We start from the raw sequence: 6,338 nt of genomic DNA on the forward strand, positions 1-6,338 counted from the left end.
CGGCTATTGCAATGTTGTTCACTCTTCTCGCTTTGTTGTACAGACCAATATGGCTACCCAAGCCTACTACTTCTTATACCTGCCACTAGATGGCATCTTCTCATTCATCTTGAATTCTATTCAAATGTGAGTGGGAACATTATCCCCAAACAACAGTATTAACAAGAAGGCTATTCATCATGTTTAGTTTAACACGTTAAAGTGTATGAAATGGAAAAATTTATCTATTAAATGGGGAAATATTTCCTTCTTTTAGATTGTAAATATGATATAACATTTAACATAGTGCAGAGTCTGTTAATAGGTCTGCTAAATGGGGAATGACGTTACGCAACAGCTGAGCTCCACACCATTCTATCCGTTGTTTTGGTAGTTTAGTTGCTCGTAATTTGTGTTGTTTTTGTTATTGACATTTTTAAACTCTAATAACGTAATGGATATAAATAATAATTAAATAATGGAAAAAAACTAGGAGAGGAAACAAGGAACAAGTGAGATGGAGGAAAGATGATATGATAAAGCTGTTAGAGATTTAATTATCTCATAAAGAGTACAAGGTTACAAAGCAAGTTGCCCAGAAAATCCGCTAGGAGCTCTTCTGCACTTAAATTGTTAGAAGACTAAGCTCACCTTTTTTCATAAACTAATTATAAACAATATAACAATTATTTAAAAAGAGCCTTACTGTAATAATTCAGTAGTCCTTCCTCTTGTTTGATAGCAGTTTCTGCAACTGCAACAGAACAGATAAATGTTTAATTTGAATAATTAATCAACTTTCCACAATATCTCATAATTTGCACCATTGATTAAGATACAAGGTATACCTACCATTAAATTTGTTTAAATTGAATTTAACATTAATTTACATTTGTTTGGAGGATCGGCAAAACGTAATTAACTACAAGGAGGGAGGCGTCAATAAGTCCTTATAAAAACCAATTTATTTTTTAACGTAATCTCCTTTTAGCTCTAAACACTTCATCACATGTCCCTCCAATTTTCCTGAGCCAACAGAGAAATATGATTTTGGAAGTTCCTCAAGATATGTAGTTGTTTGGGCAATGGCCAAGTTTAATGTGAACCGTTGTCTGCTGAGCCATTTTTTAAAATTTGTAAATAAAAAGAAGTCATCAGGAGGACCAAATCCCATGAATATGGTTGATGGTCTACTAATTTCTCAATTTTAGTCATCAAGATTCACGTATTTGATGCCTCAATGAAAGAGCATTTTTTTGTTTAAATGATGACGATTTTTCTTTATTTTCTCATTCAGTCAGCCCAATGATGCATAATACTGTCCAGTGATAGTCCTTTTTACAACTATCTGATGAGATTAATTCCATGTGCATCCCAAAAGAACTTATGGTTGGCCTTTAACAATCCACTGTTCTGACTGTTCCTTCACCTCAGGATTATGGTATATCCATGATTAATCAACAGTTACGAATAATTGCAGAAACTCATTAAGATTGCACACCAAGAGAGCCTTAGATGCAACTGTACAAATGTGTTAGTTCTCAGGTGAGAGTAAACATGCATCCACCATCCATATATTTTTTCATACTCAATTTATGATTCTGTGCTTTCAATTATATTAGGTAAATTTATTCTTCGGTTACTTAACACTATGATGTGTTTTTTATGATTATAATTTGCAATTATAATTTTTACAATCATTTTGGGAGTACTCACTTCTACGGGATGTCTTGAACGATATTCACCTTTTTTTGATGTAAAGCAATATTTCAAAATCATTTGTCCAATAGTAAATAGTTGCAAATATAGGGGCATATGTGCCATGAACTGCATCTAACTCAGCTCTGATTTCTTTCAGTGTTGTTGATACAAGAATCCTGCCTGCCTCTTCAGAGATAAAATTTGGCTTTGGAAGATAGTACAGTACATAAGTATATTAACCCCTAAGGAAAAATTATGTCTCCCAACTCCTCCTTATGTGTTCCTGACTATTTTACTAAGAACTCTTTTCAGCTCACAATAAAGGACTCTCAGAATAAAACACAAACTAGGTCCTTGATGTAACCACTGATGCTAGGAGCACTATTCCTTGGATTTTTTAACAACTTCTTCCCCATCGTAAATTGATTTTTAGTTACTAGTTCCCAAACACTACTTCAATATGGTGGGTTGGCATGTATTTAATTGAACAAAAAGAAAAAACAATAAACTATTGTAGGTTATAATTTGTCACTATAAAGTGATTTGAATTTAGGCCCTGATCCTAAATAAAATGGATCCGTTGGGGGATTGTGTACATATTGATTCAGCTGACAGCTCGATAGCTCTTAGAAGTAGAGCGATAAGCTTAATAATAATTTAAATTATATGATCGAACTAAAGAAGTAATAATAGAAGCGAAAGTGGACTGTTTGAAACTGAAGAAGTTTAGGTGAAGTTTTTAATAACTTCAGAAGTGCAGCAACATCATTTCGAATCGGGCCTGGGAAAGAGAGGTCGACTTTTATTTCTGCAATGGCTCTATGAAATGAATACTTAACCCACCACCATGGTTAGAATAGGGAGTTACCCTGATGATAACCATGCTGTACATCAGAACTGACCAGGGAGTCATAAAAAGAAAAAAAAAGGTTATAACCCATGACAAAAGAGCATTGTTTATAAATAAGTACACAAATAACCGCATGTTGGAGCACTATTTCGGAGCTACTACCGAATTCTTGATCCAAATTGAATTTTTTTTTTATTGTACCCTTATTTATCTTTAATAATTTATAAAAGAATAATAACATTTATAAAAGAATGAGTAGTATTCTGCCCTGCTTAGTAAGAAGTACCTACCTAAGTCATTTTCACGAATTTTTTATCAATGTAACTGAGAAAATTATAAAACTGTTAAGAATAATAGAGTAAATATAAATATTTTCTTAATTTAATGTCTTAAAATGCAGTTAATTTACTCAGATAAACTGGGTTACTTATTAGACATGTATTAACTTGTTACTATTTTCTAAAAGTACAATAACCACAGATCACTTCCTGCATAGTTACCAAGCATTTGCAAGCTATTGCTTTCTTTCATTGAGAATAATTCAGATGCTTTGCAGTAAGTACAGTATATAATAGGATAGTTTAATCTAGTTATGAATGGATTATGCACCACGTTTAAACAGTGCAAATCAAACAAAATCGATCTGAACTCAGTTTGAATTTGTTAGTGAATGAAACATGAGTGAAAAAAGTGGTATTATATATTTTAAAAATTGTTATCTCAGAAAATAGCTATAAAAGTAGGTAAGTAAAAATGTAATAACTAGTTACTTCTCTCTATTATATGAAAAAGTTTTAAGTGAGCATTGTGTAATGTTTTATTTTACATATAGGTTTAATAAATTGAAGCACAAATTACAATGCAGGGATAAAGACTTGAAATTTAGTTATTTTTTCCTCTTTACACTACATTGAAAAAAAATAATACAATCTGAACTACAGGATACATGTAAATTATAGTTTTACAATTTGAACGAGTAGTACAATTAAATGAATAGTAGTGTAATTTGTAGAACGGGACTTGGTCCTCTGTTAAGTGAACAGGGGGAAGCCCCTCCCCCTCAGTTTATATTAAATAATAATGTAGAAAAAAATGTAGTCCGGGTGGTGGTCAATAAAGGTACCAAAATAGTAAAAAGAAAACTATTTATAGTTAACCAAAGTTTTGCCCCACTTTGCAGGACTGTCAGATTAAAATAGAGATCTCAACTGTATTGAGTCTGGATCTGGATTAATCTAACAGCCCTGACGAAGCCCTACTAAGTGGGACGAAAAGTTTGTTAAACAATAAATAGTTTTCTTTTAATATTTTGGTACCTTTATCTTCCTACAATCTACTTCATACAGCAAATTATCTTCTTTCAATTAAATAATATTATTGACAAAATTGGTTTACTTAAAAAAAAAACAGATTGGTGATGAAAAAATATTTTTTTAACTTTTAGTTACAGTGAGGGCATGTAAACAAACTTCTATGGATGTTATCTTCAAATCATTCTCAGACCAAATACTGCATTTTTTTCAATGAGGTCAGTAGTGCACTAAGCTCCAAGAATGAAAAAAAAAATTATTTATACAACTTTTATTACAGTGAATGGAATATGGTCTGCGTGCGGTCAAAAAAACTCAAATAGTAATATTATGTACTATTTTTATTTGAGCCAACGTTTCGCCCCACGTTGCAGGGCTTCGTCAAGGCTAAAAAAGATACAAACACTTGACATAGTTACAAAAAATAAGTGGCCATTTTTTTGTAACTATTTCAAGTTTTGTATCTTTTTTTTAGCTCTGACAAAGCCCTGCAACATGGGGCGAAACGTTGGCTCAAATAAAAATAGTACATAATATTACTATTTGAGTTTTTTTGACCGCACCCAGACCATATTCCATTCATTGATACACACGGTCAATCAACAATCTTCCAGTACTTTTATTACAGTTTCTATTTTATCACAATATTGACTTCTTTTCACTCAAAACGAATGTAACAACTCCCAAATGGATTCTTTTCATTGGAGATTGGATCTAAACTAAATAATAGCATTCTGTAAAAGAGGGTTTTGAATAAAAAAAATTTACATCCCCACCGCTGGAGCTTATTTGGAACACTACAATTTAGGAATCTGTTATTATGGGTTTTTAACATCAAAAGCAAGTTAATGCAAATATAATTTACATCAGGGCCAATAACAATAAATCAATCATCAATAGTTCACCTTCTTCTACAGTTAAAAATTGAAAAAACTGTAATAAAACATGATGGAATTATCAGAAAACATTATGTATCATAAAAAAAAAAATTGAAAACTTACTCGTAGATCCAGTTTCATTTAGTTTTTCTTGCTTTATAAAAACGCCAACATTAACTGAAAAAGTAAGAGAAATATAAGGTTCATGTTATGACAACATCAAGTATGAATATTAAAACATTCAACTACCAAATTATTGAAGGGTTGATAAACAAATAAGAAGATACCCTTCTCAATAATCTGTCCTAAACTAGATGTTGATAAGTCAAAATCAAAAGTAAATAAAGAACTACCTTGACAACTAGCAACTTGTGCTTTATTTAAATGTTTTTAATACCACCTATACAATAAACAAATAGCAAAGTTACAGAAATATCAAGGATAATCATTAATCAAACCCAGTAGCTACAAAGCAGTAAATACACTTCATAAATTAATAACTAGAGAGATACATCTGTGTTTACTAGTTTCTAAAATTCACAACTTTCATAGTCTCTGTAGGACCTCATTTAAATGAAATAAATGGGGTTTGAAAATATGAAGAAATCTTCCTCATTTTGAAAAAAAAAAAAAAAAATTAATTCAATAATCTCTCGAAGAATGGCTATCAATCAAGAGACAAAAATCTTTTTCTTACCAATTTCATCCATTTCTATCAAACAATAATCAAAGAAAAAAAAAAATGTATTATTTTAATACGAACAACGATGAAAACTTAAAAGTTTTTGTTTTAGTTCCAAAGAGGTAGTCTTCTGAAGAACATCACGGTGTATTCCTGATTTTTTTTCGCTCTTTGTTTTAAATATAACTTAACTATGTAGACAAAGATATTTACTCTGTTTTGGTGCATTTTTTGTTATGTTGAATAAAGTTTGTTAGGTACTTAAAAGATTTTTTTTAAAAGAATTTATTTATTGTTATTTACAACTATATAATTATATACACATCAAGTAAATTTACTGTAAATGATATAATGACATGATACAAATATGTGAAGAATCTACCCATTGATAGAACTCCAAAACATTCTCATGTCAAAACATCTCGAGGCCATCTTCTTTTCAGACGCTTAGGAGGATTATTAGGTAATGAAGGAGAAGCAAGGTTAGAAACGAGTTGGTTTGAGTGGTTAAGAAGTTTATCGTAGAAGGATTGGTATCTGGTTCTGGCCAAGTCGGCAACATATGGGACATTGAGGTCGTTGATGGATGACTTGATTTGTGACAAAGTAAGGAGCGTTAAGGATTTTACGAAGTATTTTGAACTGTAAGAAAGGATTCGGGAGGAATTCGATGGTTTAGTGATACCCCATAACTCAACTCCGTATATCCAGATAGGCCTTATAATAGTAATGTAGATCAGTCTTTTGTAATGGATTGGAAGTTTAGAACGTTTGCCTAGTAAATTTTGTAATAGTCATGTACTTAAAAGTAAAAAAATTACACTTCATGAAAGTGGTTTCGGAATTGGAACGGTCCTAATACCAGCGAGGAGCCTCCTCGAAAAAACTAACTGAATTTAAACGAAAAGACATAACGTAACTAATCATCAGATTCTGTT

At 31.4% G+C, this 6,338-nt stretch overlaps 1 long non-coding RNA gene across 1 annotated transcript; it reads right to left on the reverse strand.

Moving 5' to 3' along the window:
* Positions 1-13: 13 nt before the first annotated feature.
* LOC136795606 (uncharacterized) lies at positions 14-5,512 on the reverse strand. Its single transcript, XR_010843230.1, has 3 exons — positions 5,416-5,512; positions 4,842-4,895; positions 14-733 (listed from the first exon to the last, which is right to left on the reverse strand). It is a non-coding gene; the product is annotated as an uncharacterized lncRNA (long non-coding RNA).
* Between the last annotated feature and the right edge of the window lie 826 nt (positions 5,513-6,338).

The sequence above is a fragment of the Halyomorpha halys genome, unplaced genomic scaffold, assembly GCF_000696795.3.
Source record: "Halyomorpha halys isolate HHAL.00 unplaced genomic scaffold, Hhal_1.1 Scaffold6411.1, whole genome shotgun sequence".
Lineage (NCBI taxonomy): Eukaryota > Metazoa > Arthropoda > Insecta > Hemiptera > Pentatomidae > Halyomorpha > Halyomorpha halys.